At 51.8% G+C, this 21,220-nt stretch overlaps 1 protein-coding gene across 5 annotated transcripts in view; it reads right to left on the bottom strand.

The window, feature by feature from the left end:
- TEKT3 (tektin 3) overlaps positions 1–21,220 on the bottom strand; it is a 71,822-nt gene that overhangs the window by 27,359 nt on the left and 23,243 nt on the right. The window contains exon 3 of one of the 5 annotated variants that reach the window (XM_084492608.1): positions 18,853–20,454. The exons of 2 other annotated variants lie outside the window; for them this stretch is intronic. The gene's annotated coding sequence lies outside the window, so the exon portion shown is untranslated. Of the gene's footprint in view, positions 1–7,061; positions 7,174–17,816; positions 17,903–18,852; positions 20,455–21,220 lie in introns of those variants that run through there. 2 more of the 5 variants (XM_084492611.1, XM_084492607.1) reach the window with 2 other exon arrangements.

Below are 21,220 nucleotides of genomic sequence, written 5' to 3'. Positions count from 1 at the left end.
GTGTGAGGGCATTGCCTGGGGTGTGCCAGGTCACCGCTGTATTGCAGAGGGAGAAAGGAACCAAGCCCTGCACCACCCAGCACAGATCTGCCGGTCCTGCATGGGGAAGCCTCCTGCCTGCTCCCTGCAGCCACGGCTGCTGCCCTGAAACCTCACCTGCATTTTGACTAGCTGCATGGGAACATCACTTTAAACACCGCCGTTATCTCTAGCATGCCTTTAAAGCCTCCACCACACCAAGGGTTAACCAACACCCTCACCACCAGTTATCTCAAAGGGGCTGGGATGCTGGGGGCGTTGGTGTTGGCTCCTCAAGGAGTGAGAGCACCCACGTCTGACGGCCCCAGCAGACACACCACAGCCTTTGTGCACCCTCTTCCCTGGAAGGTTCCTGTGCCCTTACAAGGGGCTCAGCACTCGAAGCTCAGCCATAGGATTCAGGCTGGCACTCAGGTCACTGTTCATACAGATCAGATTGTGTCATCAGTTTATTTAATTACATTCCCTAATTCACTTACATGCTACTTTGCTGGCCGTGGTGGGGCTGCAGTTGCAGGCGGAGCCCTGGCAGGCAGCAGCCTGCGTGCAATTACAATCTGAATCGATGCTATTCGAGGCTGCCCGTGGGTGTTGTGCCGCCAGCCAGCAGATTTTTGTGCAAGCCCAAAATGCAATCAGGGCAGAGAGAGGTCCAGAAGCAGGAGGAACCCAGCCCCAAGTGCTGCTGCAGGCTCAGAAGCAGCTTGCTGAACTCTATGCTGTGCACCAAGGGCTGCCAGAAAAATTGTGCTGAGCTCAAAGGCTGTCGGTGAGCATCAGTCGGGGCTTCAGGGGGAGGAAACGGCTCCTGTGACATAGGATTGGCAGAGCTGCCTGGGGCTCAACCTAGCACCATCAGTCAATACCGGAGCTTTTTAGCTAAATTCACCAGGGTTTATGGAATGGCTTTTATGCAACACAGGGAAAATACCTTCAAAAAAACCTCCACATACACACAGGTAGGAAAAAAAAAATGGGGAAAGAAGGAAGAAACTGTGAGCTTTCATCTGATTTAAATTTTGTATCTCATCAGAACCCCTTAAACAATTTTGATGAAACCTCTAAAAGAAAAACCTTCAGTTAACTAGCTTTGTTTTGTTTTTGCAGCTAAAACAATCGTTTTGAATAGCTGAATGCAATCAGTTTCATCTCAGCACAAAAGCAGCACGATAACTATGCACATGCCACCCATGGGGCCAGCACCCTGGGACGACAGAAACCTCTGAGCTGACAGCACAGGGACCTGGCTGCTCCCTGCAGCACCCTGCATGGGAGGGACACGTCTAAATATTTTATGCAATTCATTCGGGTTCATTGGTTTCTTTGGCCCTGAAATACCATCCTGAGGCGTGGGCAGCTTTATAAAAGTGTTAGTCATGCAGCATCTCGGGAGGATCCCGCTGAGAGCTACCTCATCCTGATGGACCTTGGCTTCTTGAAACAAGTGCAAGGTGTCTCTGCTCCCCCATCTCTGATATGAGGAGGTGGATGTGCCGCCTCCACCCAAATAAATGCTACAATGAGCTAATAGATGAGAACTCTGCATCTGTGACAAAGCTCAGGTGCCTCATTTTGCAGTGCTCAGGGTAGGAGGACTTGAAGTGAGGACAGGTGGGGCTTCTCTGGAGGAAATTGCTGCTCTCTGAGGGTTGGGCAGCTGAAATCCTTTCTTCTTCCACCCTGTTAAGAGGGGCAGCTTCATGGGGTAGCCTTGCACCACAGCAGGGAATGGAGAAAGGACAGTGTTATGGGCTGGTACTGTGACAATTGGGGTTAAGGTAATAACAGCAATATGTTAGCAAAAAGATCTGGTCCTAACCATACAGACAGCACCCCAATTGGGGGTTGGGAGCAATTATAGCATTTTCTGTGTTTGTACCAAGAAACTCTCAGCACAGCTTGGTGGCTATTACAAAGTGATGAAGGGCAAAACCTCTCCTTACAGAGCACAGCAGATACTGGGCTTCATCCCAGCGCGATGCACCAGCCTCTAATCTGCCTCACCCCAGCCAGGCGAGAAGCTGGTCTTGTCTGCGGGGTGGGGAAGGGGCACCCAGCTCCATCCCCAGTGACATGGGTCGCTCTAGCCAAGGTGCCCTCTGCACCTGCCTCACCTGGGTTCTGGAGGTCTGCAGCTTGCTATCACATTGCATCGAAGGGAGGAAAAAGCCAGCACCGCTCTCCAATTCCTTCTTTCTCCATTAGCATTTTCCATCCTCCCACACCATCTGGCTTTGTTTGAAACACTAAAATCACCAGAGAACAGGGGCTAAGCCTCACGTCCTGGCTATGGGGTCGGGCAGTGGTGGACCCCATGGCACGAGGAACCCCGTGCTGGTAGACAAGAGCCCCTTGGATGTAGCAGCTCTTTCTGCATTGCAGAGCTGGCAGATCACAGCAAACACCAGCGAGCTGGTTCCTTTGCTCATTGTTATTTCGACCAGGCCTTTATTAAGGTTAAAGATCCCGACCCCTCGGGCTGAGCAGCTACATCTGAGTGAGTTCAGGAAGGCCGCAGGGCCGGCACCCGCCCGCGGCTGCCAAAACAAATGGTTGTATTCTCCAACAGCTTCCTCCCCTGAGACCCGATTCGTGAAAGAGAAAATCAAAGCCAAGAAACCTGAGGTGTGAAGCAGCAACCCTGCAGTAAGAAAGGCCCCTGAATTAAACTACAACATGCAACAGCAGCGCCTTAGGTTGTTTTCTTCTTCATGTGCATGGGATGAAAACATGGGCATGGTGAAATGCAGATTTCTGGAGGAAAAGGAGTTTTCCCTGGGGCAAAAAGGAAAAAAAAAAAAAATATATATATATATACATATATATATATACAAGGGTGGAAGGGTCCTCAGGTGGCTGTAGATTGAGCCCCAGCCTTGAGGGCTGCCACCAGGCCGCAGGCAGCTTTCCCCTCTCCCACCACCACTGCCCTCAGCAGCGATGCTCTAACCCAGCACCTCACTGCCTGCTTCCCCCCCACTCCTGCACCACTTCCATTGGTATTGCAGAATTAGGTCAATGTCTGGGACATCTCCAGGCACTACCACAAGGTTGTGACAAGAGAGAAATGTCTCAGCCATTCGACTTCTCTTTTCATTCCCGTTGCCATCAAGGGCTTTCTCCCAATATCCCATCATGTCTCATGCGCCCAGCAGAAGACCTTCTTATGTCTTTGCCTGCCAGTCATTCACATTCAACAGCTAGTGCCTTGCACACCGAGGAGGATTTCCCACACCCACACGCTCAGATGCCTTTCTCACATCTCCACACGTGAAGACTCCCCCACGGCAGGGCCAGCTGCCTGCAGGAGCGGGGTGCTGAGACCAGCCGGGGTCCAACACTGCAGCAGCCATTCAGCCCCAGCTGGGTAATGCTTCAATTTCAACAGAGAGGAGATAGAGCTGATGGGCAGAGAGTTGGTTCTACAGCTCACTGTGACACGTGCCAGGGACACAGAGCAGGACTCCTCAGTGAATCATTTATTCCTGTCAATGACAATCCCACCACAAGGTTCATTTATATAATTAACGCCTCTCATCCTAAAGTATCCTGATTTGCTTGAAAGATACTGAATTTGAATTATCCCTCTTCACCAATCACGCAATACTCAGAGAAAGTGCAGACATCTCTGGGAAGAAGCAGCAGATGTTATAATGCTACAAGACATCGAGTGCCGGGACCAAAATTACTAGGGAGGTGTACATACATTTAGCCATAAAATTGGTCTTAACATCTCTATTCTTGCAAAAACCATCTTGGAATTTTTAGGGTCACAAGGACCTTGGTTTTGTCCCATGTGAAAGACGGTACCTCCCCCTAGCTCCGTGCCGAGGAACTGGTTCAGTAACATCTCAAACATCTGCCACCGAAACTCCCCTGGAGCATCTGGGGACTTCTTCAGTCCCCTGCATTGTGCCAGGATGCTTTCAGACAACCTCTCAAGTCATTTTGTAAGATTAAAAATAAAATAAAATAAAAAAAATCTCAACTTCCGAGGCTCTGCCCTTCAGCTCCCCTCTGTGTAGCTACACACCCCATCCCTGGATCACCCAGGTCATAAAAAAAAACACAGCCTGGAAGGGAGAGGAGAGAAAAAGACAGTTCCAGAGGAGGCTGTGGTTGTCCAGCACCAGGACCTGCCACAGAAGCACCACTGACCCACTGGAAATCCCACAGTGCAGGACACAACTGCGTCCTTGCCTTCAGACTGCTGAAAAGGGAGATGTTCAAAATTTAAGTTGCAACTGAAAAGCACTAACGCTTGATCAAAGAAAAATGTATTTTTCTTTTCCCACCCCAGAACTTACTAAGGACCATGTCCACACTGATTTGCCCGTGATCAAAACCATGCCTTTGTGTCCACCTAATGTCTTCCAGGCTCTCCAACCGCACCAAGCGGCAAGAGCGAGCTTCGTGCTCATGCTGTGCTTTTCCTCCCCATCTTTAGAAGTTAAAAAATCAAAGATGTGTGGGCATGCTGTGTTTTATAACAGCTGTGTCACCCTCCCTGCAAGCCAAGGGCTCAGGCTGTGCAGAACAGGGCCGTTTGTCCTTGTCCTCAGTGCCTGCACTGCCCCAGCCTTTGGCTGCAGCAGGGGGTGGCAGCAGGGGCTGTCTGCGAGGTGGTGTGGGTACAGCCTGGGCTGGTTTGGGCTCCTGGAGAGCTCAGGAGGGAGTAATGGGGTGGAGAGCACCCACCCTGATCCCATGCACATCTGGAGGAACCAGTGCAATTCACTGTGTCCTGTGAACTACCCGGGTTTCTCAGGTGGAAACCCCCTCAGCTGTACACAGCCCTGCTGAATGACAGCTATCCCAAGCAATACCCATCTTGGTTACTTAAATTCCTGTCTTTTTCACTTGTCACCCAATTTTTTCTACCTGGCTTCTCATTTAGGAAGCAGTTTTAGACTGACAGCCTCCAGCCTGTGGTGGGAGTCCCTACAGACACGTGAAGCCAGGTTCCCACGGGAGCACCCAAGCTTTGCTACCACTGGTGGTGCCCAGAGGGTGCAACCACGGCCACAGCTGGAGGCAAATTACTGTCACAAGATATCCCCTGCAGACTTCCAGCATCCTGCTTTTGTTCAAATGCTGTGGGAAGGAGACATGTGCCTTGGTGAGGCTGGGAAGAGGAGTTATTTTTGAGTGAAAAGCCTGCATAGAACCATAGGAGACATACAGTGCTCTGCATTTCCCAGAAGACAAATTGTGCTGTAATCTCCATCCCCAGCTTGCCCTGGCCCCACACACGATGCACAGATAAACCCAGCGCTGCCAGGCATGCGGTTTCCCTCCCCATGCTGAAGCAGCATGGTTTCAGAGTTGAAGTGTCAGAGGCTGAAGCCCCGAGGCACAGAGAGCCACGGGTGCCAGCTCAGCATGCCAGCACAAAGCCCCCCAAAGGTCACATCTCCTCGTGATGGATGGTGGCAGGGAAATGCACACCACGCTACAGGCAGGGCGGCAAGTCACGAAGCTGTGCCTGGGGCTGTGCTGGCAGCACACAGCTGGAACAGCAGCTGCAGGCACAGCACGGCATGATCCAGGGAGCAGGGGGACATGTGCCACCACCAAGATGTCACAGCTGGGCAAAGGAGAAGTGAGAAAATCTGCCAGCACAGCACTGCCATGTCCTGCCAACCCCAAGAGAAATGAGCAGAGGCAACAAGGAGAAGGCGAGAGGATGTCACTGCCCCCGAGCCTGGTTGCCTCGTGGTGTCACAGCTCCAACACCTGGAGAAACAGTCGGTGGTGGGAACCAATTGAGGTTCCTGGGCTCTGTTTGTGAAATCTGGGACTTCTCATTTTCACCTTTTTCATGCCTTTTTCCTGTCCCTCCCTAAAGGCAGTGTGGACATTTCCTTGAAGGTGGGCATGGCAGAGCTTGGCTGAAAGACCCAGAGCTGGGAGTACCTGGAGACAGGGGTTGTCCCAGTACCAGACTGGCTGGAGGGCATCCATCTCCCTCTCTGTGATGGCCCACTCTGAAACCACATGGATAAAAAGGATTTCAGGTCAAAAGGATTTAAAGAAAGCGACATTTTCCAAACTGGGGAATCCTAGTAAACTTCTTCAACAATTCAGCTCCAGTTTCTTTGGCTCCTTTCCAAGAGGTGCCACCAACCCAAACACGTGGGAGCTTATGAGACTGAGCAAGGCATCCCGCCGCTCTCTGGAAGACGTGATGCATATTCCTATATTCTCCATTGCTATTTCCGCCAACAGACCTCACTCTGCATCCTCCCTCTTCCTTACATGCTCTGTCTTATTAATAGCATGCCCACCGTGCCCACTGCAGCCCAGCAGGGCCATCTCAATGCACAGGCATGGGCATCCCAAGGGCTCCACGTCACCTTCAGGAGCTGTTCAACAGCTCTCTCAGGCTACTCCCTGCACATACCTCCACAACAGGCAAACACTGGCAAAGGGGAAGGGAAAGAGGGGGGCAGCAGAAACTGTACAGAGAGGTGACAAACATCCCCAGCAGGCAGAGACCTGTGAGTATCCTGCAGTTACAGGCAAATCTGGAGCAGCTGTGTTCCATGCCCAGGGCAGAACGCATGCCCAGGAGCACCTCTGAGGGCCCCTGCTTACGCAGGGCTGGAAGTTTGTACTTTGGTGACTCATCTGCCCAGCTTTGTTCCACCTGATTCCAGGCACTTTGCTAAACCAGGAGGCCAGGCTCCCTGGGGAGCTGGGGGTGAGCCCACAACCCCAGCAGCATCCTTCCCTGGGGTGCGCACACCCTGCTTGTGCTGCCCGCAGCCCCCTGCCCTCATCCCCACTCCTTTTACAAAGGAAAAGCAGTGGCCTCTCCAGCAGAGCCAGGAGCCACGCTGTGGTTTTAATTTCAGGACAGGCTTTTTATAGTTTGCAGTGAAAAAAAAGCTGTGCAACGTGAGAAGGTCGGGGTAATGTGACCGCCCTGCAGCGTGCTCAGCAGCCGAGAGAGGCCGGGCACAAACACAAACCTGCCATCAGCAAACCATGCAAAGTCCCCAACACCCAGAGAAAGGCACCTTGTTTTTTTGCTCGTGCTGGGCTCCAGTTCACACTACAGCCTTGCTCAGCTGGTGAGCACAGTGACACATGGAGCCCTGCTGAACTCGGCTGGCACAGGGCTGGTGCTCTGTAGCCTTGGGGTTGTGCACTCAAGTAGCTGCTCACAAGTATCGGGGCAGGATGTAGAGCACGGCCCTTCATCCTAACACTGCAAAACACTTTAAAGGAGCTGCTGGCTCCACAGGTCTTTACATTGGATTGCAAGGAGCATTTTTGTGCTTGCTAAGTCAATATGTAACTAATTGTTGGGAAGAGCAAAGAATTCAGCCCCTAGTTTCTGTTTCCCTTAATATGGGGAAACTCGGGACCCAAAAAATAAAAAATAAAAGGAAAGAAAAAGTCCAGATTGGTTGGAACTTGCAAATGAAACTTCTTCCTCTGTGCATCAGAGCAGCTCCCACCTAGGCAGCACCTGCCTGTGCTACGGGAGCACCCAGCTGGGCAATCCCTCCCTTTCCGAACCCGGTGCTCATTCACAGACTTTGCAACCGAAACTGCCCCGCTGCCACAGCAACGAGCACCTCAGGAAGTCTAAAACAGTAACAGGAAAAACAGCAAAAGCTGCACGGGGCAGCACCATGCTGACAGCACCACCCACGAGCTCACTCTCTCGTGTGTTTATACAGCGTCATGAGATCCTATATAACCAACAGGGCTTTTCTGGTTCATGAAATGTGCGTGTTGTAACAGAGCCTCATTCATCAAACATGTTGCTAATGAATTTTCCATTGAGCAAAACCAGGGGTGCTCTCAGACAGCTCCTGAAGTGGAGCCTGCGTTTGGACCCAACTGCTGGACAATTTGGGGTTCTTTTTCCCATCAGCTTCAGGATGATGTCCAAGCAGGGATTTCACACCCAGCGTCAGCACCTCCCGAGGTCGGGTCCATTCACCCATCCCAAAGCAGATGTACCTGCTCTCCCTCCATCAAGGCACCTGAGACCTGCAGACAGCCAAAGACAAGGGAGAGAAGTTGCTCCCATCAATGACAGAAGAACCCCAAACCCATTTTCAGAAGGAATTTAGCCAAGAAGAAGCCTGTCTTTGAGATTCAGGTGCATATTTTTATCTCAGATTAACACAAAGCAAGAGCCCAAAACACAAAATGAGTCCAAATTCTTACAGCAATGGCAGAAATCTCTCTGCCAAAGCTGGGCCGTAGCAAGACAGAGGACACCCGGTAAGGATTCGCGGTCCCTGCCATCTGCTCCTGTTCTCCTCGGCTCCCACCCTGCTCCCCAGCTCGCGGCGTGGATCAAACCCTGCCGTTTGGCAGAGGACGGCAGGAAAACCAATCCCCCATCGCGCAGACCGCGGTTTATAAGGGGATTGAGTTTCAGAGAGAAAACCTCCGGCATTCGGCTCCGTGACCCTGCGCCGAGCAGACAGCATGGGCCGTGCCTTCGGAGAGCTGCGTCCAGCAGAGAGGGGCACATCCATGCCACAGCCCTGCCGCCGGGAACGAGCAGCTCTGTGGGACTCACAAATATTTGGTGCTCAAGGAAGCCAAGCGCCTGCCAGCAGTTCTCACGAAGGCTACGGCACGATGGGATTTGTTCTCGGTCCAAAATATCCCTTAACATTAATGCTCAAGGCATGCTGCAAGAAAACAGTGATCTGCTGGGACTTGGGGCAGGCACTGACTCCCTGTGAGTCTTTTCCTGCCAATTTTTAGCGTCATTGCAATTAGAAATGTGCAGCTCTGTGGACATTCTGCTTTAGCCGGCCTCTTAAGGCAATGCCCATTGCTCAGCATTAAGCCACCAACACCTTTTAGTGGACACCACACTTAAATGTTTAGCAGCTGCTTTTTCTAAAGGCCTGGATTGTGTCATGTCCTTGCCATGTCCTTTTCTCAGCTGCAAGTCACCCTCAAAAAAAAAAAAAAGGAAAAAAAAAAAAAAAGAGGAAAATGAAGAGGCAAAAGTGGCAGAGAGCTGAAGCCTGGAAAGCCCAGGAAATACCAACAGCCTTGCAGGCCAACCAGTCCCCAAAAATGCTGTGCAGATATATTGGTGTAATGCCTGGATGACAGCAGGGCAGGATGGTACACACAGAGGGCATCTTTCAAAATGCCTTTACCAGCCTGTGCTTGCACACGGGTGAGATATTCAGGTTGTTCAGGTGTTCTGGGGGGTCAGGGAAGGGGCTAGGGCAAGAGATGCTGCAGGATACCCACATCCTACCCAGCATCAGCAGATAACACCTGGTTAACCACAAAGGAAGACAGCAAGTGACTTAAACCCCATCTGAGATGATCTATATGTTGGATATTCTCAAATCATAAAAACCATATGAACTTGGCATGAACCCCCCACACCCAGCTTGTCCCCAGCCCTGGCTGGGCACCAGGCACAGGACACGAGGCACAACTCCAGCAGGAGACAATAGAAAAAGCTCAGTGCCTTTCGGCAGAGGTTTGCAGAGGGTCCTCCTCCCTGGGGTGACGCACACATGGCTCCCCGAGGGACCTTTGTCCCCAAGAAAAGCCACGTCAGCCGGCAGCAATTGGGCATGGGGAAGGCGAGGTGACTTGCCTGGAATTTGGGCAATGCAGCCAGTTTGTCGCGGAGGACCACGCTGCGCCATGGGAGGGGGAGGAGGAGTTTTCCAAGGCAAAAGTGCTTATTCATCACCAGAACTCATTTGGAAATACTCCAAAAGCAGCTGTTGAAAGAAGTGAAACTTCTCCTAAGCCATCTCTGACATAACTTTGTACAAAATTTTTTCCTCTCTGCAGTGGGACTGGGGGAAGAAGCTCAAAGTGAGACTGTCCCTCCCATGGCCATCACCTGGCTTTTGCCTCTGCTTCTTCACCAGAAAACCTGCACCAGTCTGTCCTGCTGCAGAAAAAGGAACTGACAGTGCTCCTGTCCCAGCCCTCATTGCACCACTGAACAGCACTGGCCAAAGACAGGAGCAGGCTGAGGTGCAATGACCCCACCTCGTGCCACCCATCACAGTGAACATGGATCCTGCACCCCGCAGGATGCGGGCTTTTCTCTATAGCTCAGAGAAAACCCCAGAGCTGCAAACACAGTGTAAATTCTGGGAGATAAGCAGATAAGAGAAGCGTTGACTGTCACCAGTGAACATTTCCTGCTTGTGTTAACTTGGCACTTCTTTGGGGCACCAAAAGAAATCTTTGCATAGCTCCTGCCAGGTACCTCTTAGGTAACACGGCCTGTACATCTCAACATTTAAGGTCAAATAAAGTAAGTTCATTTGCAGAGGAAAGTAATGTAGGAACTAAAAATTAGGCATCTTTGATTTCCTGTTGCCTACCCATTTGTTGATCCCAGCTACAGCGGCAGTGACAGGTCAAGGCCAGCCAGCCAGCTGGCCTGATGCTCAGCCCCACACCAGCCTGTGCCACATGGCCTGGATTGCTCCATTAAAAAGGGCCCCGAAAGCCCAATGCTAGTAGTGCCCCCTCCAGCCCCTATGTCTGCATCAGCTCATTGCTTTAACAAAGGTAATCCGTGCTGACCTGAGACCAAAAGGCCATCAAGCTGCTCTCATGAGCCAAATGCAGTCAAGAAATGGTTAAAAACAGTTTTTCCTATTCCAGCCAGACCTTAACCACAAGCCGAGTTTCTTCCCCAACCCATCTCTGGGGGTACAGCTGGGGTTTACAGCCAACAGCTCTGCAGCAATCTCGATGTCCCCAGAGACAGCCTGGGACACCCCAGCTCCCCCACATGCACCCACCACGAGGCTGTGGTTGCTCAGCCTTCACAGAGCCAGGCAGCAGGGCCAGGCCCAGGGGGTGCTGGACACCAAGCACATCAGCCACGGCCCCTCGTTCCAGGCTGCTACAGCACCGGATGATTTTTATCCCAGCAGGAGCTGATGGAGCCCATCAGCTGCGGTGCAAGCAGAAAGGCCGGAACAAAGCCAGCAGATATGTCTTCATCAAAGGGCCAAACCCACAATTTGTACCTTCTCTTTCAGAATAATTCATCAATCTCAATTACGGGAAGCAATGGATCTTCCAAAATTTTGGAGTGAAGTTTATTCCTACGTGAAAATTCATGGTCCATCTACGGAGCTGAGCATGACCAGGTCAGGAATATCCCTAGAGGAGTGATAGCCATCTGCAGCTGAGTATCCCACTGAGCTTTGCCTTTACTAAAAATCTTGTCGTTGGGCACTACGTTCTCATGGGAGAAAAGGGTCCTCAAAAGCGCCTTGAAGCCTGTGACACTGCAGGGGGTTGGCAATGACCTCCAGGTGTGTCTTGGCCTTTGGGAAACATCCCCATTTTTAATGCATCCTCACAAAACAGCTCTTCCTTCAGCCTGGGCCTCACCATTCCCTGGCAGGCACCAGGCCACTGCTTCTTCTCGTGTCCCAGCAGAGACTCTTGGATCTGAGCGGAGTGCCAGCAGCCTCCATGAGGCCTGACTTTCTTTCAGCCCAGCTTCACTCTAACAAGATGGAGGAACCAGCTGAGGCTCCTCAACCCACCACTGTCACCACAAAACTTCTTTAATGGGGGTGGAAATAAATTCTAAAAGGGGAAAGCATGACTCTCACCTGCCCTACTGCAGGAAAAGCAGGATTTGCATGGCCAGAAGCATTCACCTCCCACCACAAGAGGCCATTGGGAGCAGCCTGCCCAAGCTAGATGCATTTTCCCATGCTAAGCTACAATGCGAAACCAGCCATTGTGTGCTGGATCCTGCAAGCCTTTTCCGTAACAATCAAAGCAAACAATAATCCTCCAGCCCTGGGGAGCGATGGGACATGGCTCGCATTGCTGAGTAAATGGAGGTTTCCAATCCCACAGTTGTGCATTAAGGCAAAACACCTAACTGTTGGTACCTGGTTTCCGGGCCACCATTTCAACAACCTCCCCTACCTCCTCCAAAAGTCATCCAGGTTTTATATACACTCTGTAATTTTTACATCGTTATGCTGTGAGATCCTCCAGGGAGGAGAGCTTCAAGTGGAAGCAGTGAGAGGTCCAAGTGGCCCCACCACGAGCAGCCTGCTTTCCACAGCAGCACCTTTCCCTGCGCTCACTGCTTCATCCAGACGCTGGAGCATCCCTGTTTATCCATCAGGGAGTGAATCAGCAAGTCTAGAGCCCTGCTCGCTGTGGATTAGCTCTCCATTGGAAAGGATAGCTCTTGTTATCGTCATTGTACTTTCCATTAATCCGCCTGAAGGAGCCTGGCCAGCAGCCCAGAATGGCTGGGGCGGCCACAGAGAGTTTCTGTTCCCCAAGCATATTTTCAGCTCCACCACGCCGAGCTGCCCGCAGCCCTGCTAACAGCACCAGCTAATAGCAGGGGCTGCTTCCAGCCCCGAGAGATCAGTGGCAAGTGAATGTGTGGAGAGAGCGAGAGCATCTTCCAGGAAACGTGCTGCTGGATCCAGGCACGGTTAGAAGGAAGACAGAGAGGAGTGACGTGGTGAGCATCACAGCAAGGCTTGCTTTGGCTGTCACCCTGCTGTAAAACAACCCAAAAGTTAGATACGGCCCCTTTGTAGCAAGCACAGACCTTCAGGGCTCAGCACATCGCTGTGGAGAGGCGCAGGGGTCCTGGTACATACACGCTCTGCTGCTGCAACTGCGTACATGGGGCTGGCAGCTCCCCAGGGAGTTTTTTCCATGTTTTGATGAGATAACTGAGCTCACAGGGCAGGGATGAGGATGGACAGCAGCACGATCTCTTCCCTTCACCCCCATCATGCTTCCAGGCAGCACCTTCTGATAAGTGCCCCTGTGGCTTGCTACCTCTGCTGAATTTTGCAAGCAAGAGCAACATTGCTTTTTCAAGCATTTAATAAACACTTGGGCGGGGGGGTCAACAGAGTCAAACGAGTATCCTTACAGGAAGACCGTGAAGGAACAAAGCATCTTGCACAGTTGTAATGTATGATGAACCCTCTTCTGCTCTGCGGCATCAAGTGTAGGATGCAACAGCAGACAGACACATGACTTATTTATAAACTCCCAGTTTCTGGCTGCCTTTGGCTGACATGCTTTCTGTGGGCAGATGGAATGCCATCCATCTCTCGAGGCTGCTAAAAGGCAGCCCAGGATGTCAGCACTGAGGGGGGAAATCTTTTCGCCTGCAGTGGAGCTGCAACAGAGTGAGCATCCACACCCTTCACCAGGCAGCTGCATCCCCCTGGAGCTGCGGGTACAGCCCCCAAGAAGTAGGAGTCCTGCAGGAATTGCCAAGCCCTCATTGCGAGTCAGAGACTTTTCCCAGCTGCTGCCTTCTGTGCCATCCCCCACCATGGCTTTGGCATTTAGGGAGCCGTGTTTGCCAAGCAGCAGGTCTGACTGCAGCTCCCATTGACTGTAAAAGCAATCTATGATGCTCAGAGACGACCACGGGCTGAAGGATGCAGTGGTAGGAGTTGCACATGCAGCCTCCTCCCCATCCCCACTGGCATTTTAAGCTCCCAGCTCCATCAGCAGCTTAAGCTCCAGCCCACCAAGAGCCCCCTGCTCCCAGCAGAGCAAACCCCACAGCTGCAGAGAACAGGAGGGAGCACAGCACTGGCAGACCCCTTCACAGCTCTGCCCTGGCAGCCACATCAGTGGAAGGACAACATCCCCAGCCAAGGCTTGCCACAAGTCCTCAGCTGTTACCCTGAGTATTGCTGTGTGGAAATAACACAACAGTACTGGAGCAGGAGATTTTCCCCGGGCAACAACTGCAGCCTGGGGCAGGCTCGCAGCCTGTGCCCCTGCAGGTGATCGGTGCTTCCTCGGGCTGTCCTTCCCAGCCAAGGCACAGCCAAAGATCTAAGAGACGGCATGGCTCTCCTTCCCCAGGCTCATCGCAGAGGTCTTATTTATGTATTTAAAACTGAAAATCTGTGGTCAAAACCAAACCAAAATCAGTTTGTGGTTTGTATGTTTCTAACAATAAACTGTAAGGCCTTTAAGAAAGCAACTTCTGTGCATTAGGAAAAATTGAGGAAGGCACCTACCATTTTCATTTAGCCAGGAAGAAATTTCCATTATGAGAAAAGTGTAAAAATCCCTCGTTCAACCCTGTTCTTCGCACACCTAAAATTCCCACTGCAGGACCAAGGGAAGCCTCAGGGAAGCAGATGTCACCCACCAAAGGCAGAGCTGAAAGGCAGCAATCCCTGGCAGCATGCAAGGTGCAAGGATTCACCCTTAGATTTAAGTCGGAGAATCTCAAGCAGTGTTTCAGCTTTGTTCCTGCCCTTGTTGTGCTGGCAAGCAGCTCAGATGAAAGATAGAGATAGAGCAGGCAAGGAGAGAGAGGAAACAGATGACAGATCAGCTTGGAAATAGAGCATTTGGGGTCTCCTTCCCATGCCCCCATCCATGCTGTGATATACAGAAGGTCTTGAACCTTAATACAGGTGGGAACACAGCAAACACCCCATAGAAGCGATGGCTTCCTTCCCTCAAGCAGATTGGTTTTGGGGGTAGAACTGCATTTCCGAGCTTCCCCTGGACAGCAAAGGACCACAAATACCACCTTTGGCCCACCCACCTGGTGCTCCTGCACCCAGAGCTTTTGGCTCACTTTGGGCTCATGCTGGAGCAGTTTGGGAAACCAGGGCAGGGCTGCTGTGCACTAAACTGCTCCAGACTTTGCCTTTGCATCTGCAGCAACAGAATTAAAATGTGACTGCTGGAGCAGCGAAGGCACTCAGGGCTTGAGCAGGGCAGGCGTGCACGAGGTAGTGCTGACCTCCAGATATGCAACAAGCCTGCAGGTGCTGCAAGGGGACCTGATGAGGTGGCACCTAGCTCAGCTGTGTGAGATGAGCCATGTAGATGGATCTTGTTGTGCCACAAGGAAGCCTGGAGAGCTGGGCAGAAATCAGAGCAAGGTTTGATGCAGGTGATTTGAGGCGGGGTGAAGATCTCTGGCAGTATCAGAGGTGCACTCACCTTTCCCACACTGCAGAGACTTGTTAGTTAGTTAGTTAGAGACTTGTCAGAAGCAAGCTCTATCCCTCCACCACGCTGCTACTCAACATCTCATCATGGATCCATGACCACAACCACCTGAACCAGCTCTCCCGTGAGCATCACACGGTGAAGCCCTGCAGGGCACCACCTCTCTGCAGGTCAGATGGCTGAGTTCCGCGAAAAGCACTGCCAGGAACATCTGATGCTTCCTGCAGAGTGGCAGTAGGATGAAAATATAACTCTCCCAGCCTTTGAAGAGCTCTTGGGATGTCACCACCATCTAACCTCCCATTACTGCTAAAACGGTGGAGGTAACAGGAGCCAGAAAGCTTTACCAATGATGCTAACCGAGACCCCAAAGTCCTTGTAAGCAAGACCATACCTGAAACCCACCCTGAAGGAGTCTCAAAGCACTTTAAGCTGATTAAAGGCCATTATCCAGATTCTATGAATGGTGAAACAGAGGCAAAGTGCAACAGGGATTTGGACCTTCAGCACCCAGTGATGGGTGACCTGATAAAGCTACCCTGACCACAGCTCTCGTTAGGCTTCAGAGTTAACAGAAGAAGCACAGAGCATGCATCCATGCCCTGGAGATGAGCCAGGGCAGCTTGCTGCAAGAGGCCCGAGCACCCCAAGATGTCTGTGGGTTTTTCACACCAGGACTGCCACCTCTCCTGGTGCTGTGGCATAGAGTGGGGAGATGGAGGGTCCCCCCAGAGAAGGCTCTGAGCAGTCCCCTCGCACAGACCCGGGGGGCCATGTGCTGGCTGAGCACCGCGGCGCAAATGGTGGTGGATTGACAAAGAGCTTGTGTCTGTGTGCCACGCTATAAATATTCCTTTTCAAAAAGGCACAACTGGAAAAATGTCTAAATGTCTATTTTTGCCTCCTCTGCTTCACCCACTCGAAACATTGACATCATACCAAGCTCCTACTGAGACCGAGTCATTCCCGAGACCCAGAGAAGCACAAAATGCACCCAGCTTCAGTGCTGGGGAAGGGAGAAAAGCATTTCTGTAGCCCAGGAAGATGGCCGGAACAGCACGGGACAGCAAGTGCAGGCTGCAACAGTGCCTGAGCAAGGAGCTACCATCCTCCAGCAAGAAGCTCTGCATATAAGGGTAAAACTGGGTGGGTGCACAGAGACACCCCATAGACCCCCCCCCAGGGGTCAGAGGCTTTTCTAAAAACATATCCATGCATTGGTGACAGGCACAGAGGAACTGCTGCAGAGCACAGCAGCCACCCCAAAACCCTCAGCAGCCTCACACCCAGCTGATCCATCAGCCCAAACGCCCCCCCCCCCCCCCCCCTCCAAAAGCACCACCAGGGTCTCAAAGCCCATGGTCACCATTTTCCACAGCCCTGTCATCCTGCTCTCAGGTGCCAGCACATATACAACCACACTTGCTCCTGCAGGAAATCAATCTGTATTTTGCTTAAATAAGGCAGTCAGCACCTGGCTTACATCTATTTAATGACCTGAGCATCTGGTTTCAATACAGCAGGCAAGGAGCAACCACAGCATAACAGCAGCCATTTAGAGCTGCAATTAGCTCTGGGCCCCCAGCCGTACGTTATAATAATGAAGTGGGTGCTGCTGAGCCTGCTGACAGCTGCAGGAGGGTCGATTCCACCCCACCTCCCCAAACCACCCCAGATCTCCTCCTGCCTCAGATCCCCCGTGTTCCCTGTGCCACAGCCAACACCTTGCCGCCTCTCTGCCACCTTCCTGATGGGCATCTCCAAAGGATCCCTGCAAAATTGCTGGGCGTGGGACTGTCCATTTAGCCCAGGCATTGCTGCTGCACCTCACCATGCAGCAAGGCTGTGCCTGCCCAGGGCAGGGCTCAGGACATCATTTTATGGGCTCAGCCTTGCAGGGTGTGTGGCTAGGGCACAGAGCTCACCCCCTGCACCACTGTCATTGCAGCTGTGGGCTCGCTGCCACCACGTGTTGCCCCACCTTAAGGCTCCAACACAGACTCCACAGATTTCAGCCGGAGCTGAACGGAGCCCTCAAAGCCTTTTGTTAGCACTGGTGGGCAGAACCAGCTGAAATCTGCAGTTACCATTCTGAGAAACTGCAGCTCAAGGGTGGTCCTTCACTGACAATGGAAAAGTCAAGACGTCCCATAAAGAGAAGTCACTGAAAAACTCATTTTAAGAACTGCCAAAGCCAGCATGTGTCCCTTCCCCCACCACCACCCCCCTACTCAGTGCTTTTCACAATGTACATATTTGTCTGACTCCATTGTCTGCTTACTGTAACTCCCTTACTTATGGAGAAGCAAGGCTTCAATATTTGTTAAAGACATGACGCATTTTCAACTGTTTCTTTGGACAAAATCATTAAGCTCCTCGAAGCTTTTATGTCCCTGGCCTTTTTGCTGCAGAAAGCTGCTCCCTCAGAACATTTTCCAGCAGCCTGAATGTGCCTGAAACCCAGTGCACCAGATGGGGAAACTGAGGCACAAAAAGCTCATGCATCCAGTGAGGACAAACAGATCAAGAGCAGGGCAGAGAGCAGCCTCCCTTGCTCCTAGGCCATGGGATGGGGTTTCCCAGCTGGGCAGGCAGTGTTGCAAGGGTGCCCTGGGACACCTTCCCCAGCAAACTAACACACGCACGTTCCAGCACGCATGCAAACATTTGCACATGCAAAAGAAAAAGCTTTGTGTTTTCTCAGCCACCTCAGCTACCATTTCTGGCTCTCTAGGGATGATTTCCACCTGTTTCCATACCCTTTCTTGCCGCAGAACTGGCTATAAATAACTCTGGTTTTTCACCTGCGGAAGGAGACGGCTGTGTCCCAGGAGAGGAGGTACAGAAGTGAAACTGGTTCAGTGCAGGGGCACAAACAAGATCCCAGCCCTGGCAGAACAAGAAGGAAAAGGGATGTTTTGTTTCTCACCACTCCCCAGCTGTGCAAGCACATCGTCCGCACCCACTTCAGCACCCTCTGCACAGAGCTACCCTACAGCAGCCCGAGCCTAAAGTCACTGGGGATTAGCAATCACAGAGCAAACCCTTACCCAGGAGAGATTTGAGCAACAACTCACAGCACACCTTACATCACACTAAATATAACTGACCAACCCCCCTTGCAGATGACGTCCACATCAGCATGGACGTAAGCACGGGACGCTACAGGTCCCTTTTCCAGGAACCCTCACAGTAAACAGAAGAGGCAGCAGGAAGAGCTGGAAATGAAGGTTTATTTATTTATTGCCCGTTTTGTGGCTTGCGACCAAAGCCTCATGCTGGCAGGCACGGGGCTGGTGGGGCACGGCGCCTGCACAGGCACGAGGGGGCTGGAATGGGCCAGGGCACAGATTTATTAATACACCCATAGAAAGTGGCAATTTCTGTTGTGTTTTCTAATTCTTGACATTTTTCCCTGAAGACGCCCAACAGTGCTTCCCGAGGCATTCAGCTGGCGGGTGGCATTAGCCCCCCTCTCAGCCAGACCACACGAGCTGGTGCAGCAGCAAATAGTGCCCAGTGTTACAGCCCAGGGCGAGTGGCTTCCTCAAACAAATTTGGTTTTGATGTGAAAATATTTTGACAAAAATATTCCCAAGCACAAGGGATAAGAAAACACTTGGTTTCACAGCACATTAGATGAAGCCCCAGCAGAAGTGGATCAGAAATTTGGCAGAGGGATATGGTTTTTGCTGTCTTTGTGACAGATGCTCCCAACCAGATCTGGCTGATTTAGAAACTTTGGAGAAATACAGCACCCCACATCCCCAGCAGAGCCACACCACCTGGCCAGCCCTCTGGGCACCAGCACGTGGCCAAAGCCAGCACCCTCCATCTCACCTCTGCAGAGCCTCCTGCCCCTTACATGCTCCCCTTGCCCATGCTGGAAGAGAATCCTACTGTCCCGTGTTCCATCTGCTGCAGACTTTAGTTGTGTAGCCATTGATGTTTTGTTCAACTTGATCCATGCCTTGCTCCACACACAGGGCAGACGATTCCTAGCAGAGGTGGATGCACATCTGAGGTGCCTGCTCAAGTTGGGTCTCAGCAAAGGACAGTGGCCATGACAAAGGCAGCATAGATGGTCCTGGAAAACTGGATTCTACCTCTGTCAGCCCACGAGGAACTAGGTGACACCAGACTTTCAGAAATTTTTGCAAAAGGCAACGTTCCTCAGTGCTGATGTCCTCAGCTGGTGTGTACCAGCAGCTGGAGACCCCAGGCACAAACTTTCCAGTGTCACATAAGCTCAGAATTGCTGGGGAGATGTGATTTCTGCCTGTACTCAGCTTTAACACCTCTGCTCATCTGTTAGAGTAAGAAAGGAATAGCTGCTCATCTACCTGCTGCCTGCTCGGCTTTGATGCTGCCCTGCTTTTCTTTTAGTTCATTTGTGCATGAAAACATTCAGGTACCCATACACACAGGCTGGTGCACATGACTTAAACAGAAAAAAAGAATGGAAAGAAGGGATAAACCCACAGGCAGGGTCTGGGTGTGAGTGGCCAACTCCTCAGCCTTCCAGTCAGTGCTCCTTCGGCCCCACGCAGCTGAAGACAACAGGGACATGGATTTCCTCAGGGCGCTTTTCCTACGCCACTGCCCAACATCTCAAGACAACACAGACGCCGATGCGCATCCCCCCGGGGCTGCTACCCCAGCCAAGTCCCCAGCAGCACTGGGCACTGCTGCCAGCAGGGTCACTGGGTGCAGGAGGGCAGAGAACAGGGCTCTGTGTGTGCTGGGCTGCGTGGGCACACAGGCATCCGCGTCTCCATACCCTGCCCCTGCTCTGCACCCTCTGTGGGGTGTTTGCGAGCAGCAAAGGGCTGCCCATGTCTCCGAAGCAAGCCGGAGAGGTGGTGGTTACAGTTTTGTCCTGAAAGCAGACAAGCATAACGCAACACCATGTTTTGCACTCATCTGCTTTCATTCAAATAAGGCTTTTAGGAAGAGTCCAAAAACTGAAGTCTATTTGCATTTCTAATTTAATGCACTCAGGAAAACATCTGAGAGTTCCCTTTTTCTTTTTTCATTTCCAGCTGCAGAAAACTCATTTCTTCTTGCTGGAAGAAGCCAGGGAGCCACACGATACCACACACAAGGGAGGTTTTCTTGCAAAAATAACCTTACTGCGAGCACTTGGTGACAACAAGTTGCTCTCAGCCGTGGACTTTCTTAGGGAGCCCTTGCCCATCCCGGCACAGCTGCCACCTCCGCTCAGCACCGATGGCGCTGGGGCTTCCTCCACAGCAGCAGCTCCTGGAGGCTCCGGGCTCGGCTCCCTCCATGCAGGGTGGGCGGCTGCAGCCCTCCTCCAGTCATCCTGCTCAACCAGCATCTTCACCACCGGGGCTGTGTGGGTGACGTAGGCAGGATGCGGGTGGTGGCACTGGATGAGGTGGCCGGGCAGGCCCACGTTGGCCGAGGGCTGGGCGTGCTCTGCAAGCCAAGAAAGAGACCATGAGGGCATGGGATCACAGCCGGCTGCCTCCTGGCTTCTTATCCCTGTAGGAAGGGAGAAGGAAGGGTGCCTTCAGTGACACCAAGGACACATTTTGGAGTTGAAGACCACAGCTGGGGTCGGTGAGGGCTTTGCCATGAGCACAGAGGGCCAGGCAGCGCCGTGGGAGAGGCAGGCAGGGTAACACCCGGTAGCTCTTCTACAACAAGACCCAGATAACCCATGCGAGAAATGCAGATGGCATCCAGTACTTCCAGCCTTTGTGCCTTTATTTTATTTTAAAACAGATCTCATTTCTGCAGCACTGAGCAACGCCCACAATTGCTGACAGCATGGCAAAACCACACCAAAGATCTTTCCAGGCTTAGCTTTCTGCCCTAAACCCCTCAGTCACCCAAATCTTGTGCCTCCAATGTTGGTAGAAATGACTGGAGGGATTAGACTGAGTGTACCTGGGAAGATGTCTGCTCAAGGGAAACTTCACACAGCAGAAAATCCCAAGAGAAAAAGTCATCCAGAAGAGAGAGACCTAGATCATCATAAATCAGACCACTGGTATTCCATTTATAAAGTATTACCAAGACCTTTCATAAAACCATCTGGTTTTCACTGAAATGCCAATCATTTAAAAATCACATAGCACAAAAGCAGAACTTCCTGCATGACTTTAATACTTTACTTTTCACTGCCTTGTCCTAGTACACCAGTTGGTACTACCTACAACTAGGCAGTCAAGTATAAAAC

This window comes from Aythya ferina, assembly GCF_964211825.1.
Source record: "Aythya ferina genome assembly, chromosome: 18".
NCBI lineage: Eukaryota > Metazoa > Chordata > Aves > Anseriformes > Anatidae > Aythya > Aythya ferina.
Note: the sequence above shows the minus strand (reverse complement) of the source record. Positions and strands in the feature narration are given on the sequence as shown.